Source organism: Cebus imitator, unplaced genomic scaffold (assembly GCF_001604975.1).
Source record: "Cebus imitator isolate Cc_AM_T3 unplaced genomic scaffold, Cebus_imitator-1.0 Scaffold0, whole genome shotgun sequence".
Lineage (NCBI taxonomy): Eukaryota > Metazoa > Chordata > Mammalia > Primates > Cebidae > Cebus > Cebus imitator.
Genome location: NW_016107315.1, coordinates 6745371 through 6746611, shown reverse-complemented (window position 1 = coordinate 6746611; position 1241 = coordinate 6745371). Strand labels below are relative to the sequence as shown.

Sequence of the window (1241 nt, the reverse complement as noted above, 5' to 3'; positions counted from 1 at the left end):
TTTCCATTGATTTGTCCAAAAAAAGGGGGGGGACCCTCAATAGCCAAAACAATCTTGAAAAACAAGAACTAAGTTGGAGGACTCACACTTCCTGATTTCAAAACTTCCTACAAAGCTACGGTAAGCAAAACAATGTGGTACTGGCTTAAGGATAGACATAAACCAATGGAATAGAAGAGTCCAGATCTTCTGTAGTTCACCAGAATGATAATTGGGTGTTTCAGAAACATGTGAGATGTGTCATTCTCAAACCTTGTTATGACATCAGCACTACCCATCTAACCTGAAGAAAAGAAAAAGAAAAAAAAAACAGAAACTCTCACAAATATGATGTACTGATTTTTGACAAAAGGTACCAGTCACTGGGAAAAGGACAGTCTCTTCAACAAATGCTACTGGGAAAACTAGATAGTTAAATGCAAAAGTGAAGTTGGACTTTTCTTTTACATTATACACAAAATTAACTCAAAATAGATCAAAGAAATGAAAGAAGAGGAGCTAAAAACTATAATGTCCTTAGAAGAAAACATAAGAAAAAGATCTTCATGATGCTGAATTTAGCAAGGACTGAAAAGTAGAGGCAACAAAAGAAAAAAATTGATAAACTGGAATTCATAAAAATTAAAAACTTTTGGCCAGGCATGGTGGCTCATGCCTTAATCCCAGCACTTTGGGAAGCCAAGACAGGCAGACCGCTTGAGCTCAGGAGTTTGAGACCAGCCTGGGCAACATGGTGAGATCAATACAAAAAAAAATTAGCTGAGCGTGTCTGGTAGTCTCAGCCACTTGAAAGGCTGAGGCAGGAGGACTGCTTGAGTCTGGGAGGTGGAGGCTGCAGAAGTGAGCCAAGACTGCAGCACTGTGCTCCAACCCTGGGTGACTGAGGGAGACTCTGTCTTAAAAAAGAAAAAAAAAGTTAAAAACTGTTGTGCAAAGCACACAATAAAGGGAGTGAAATGATAACCAGCAGAATCGGAGAAACTATTTGCAAGTCATATATCTAATAAGGGATTAATATCCAGAATATGTAAAGAATTCCTACAACTCAACAGTAACAACAAAGTAACAATAAACAATTCAAAATTAGAAAAGGACTTGAATAAACATTTTTCTAAAGAAGACATACAGGCGGCCGGGCGCGGTGGCTCAAGCCTGTAATCCCAGCACTTTGGGAGGCCGAGGCGGGTGGATCACGAGGTCAAGAGATCGAGACCATCCTGGTCAACATGGTGAAACCCCGT

At 39.8% G+C, this 1241-nt stretch overlaps 1 protein-coding gene and 1 non-coding gene across 2 annotated transcripts in view; one reads left to right on the top strand and one right to left on the bottom strand.

The window, feature by feature from the left end:
- LOC108296811 (SREBF chaperone) overlaps positions 1–1241 on the bottom strand; it is a 68839-nt gene that overhangs the window by 56840 nt on the left and 10758 nt on the right. The gene's annotated exons all lie outside the window — the stretch shown is intronic.
- Positions 185–284, top strand: LOC119470521. Its single transcript, XR_005199429.1, has one exon. It is a non-coding gene; the product is annotated as a small nucleolar RNA U13 (small nucleolar RNA).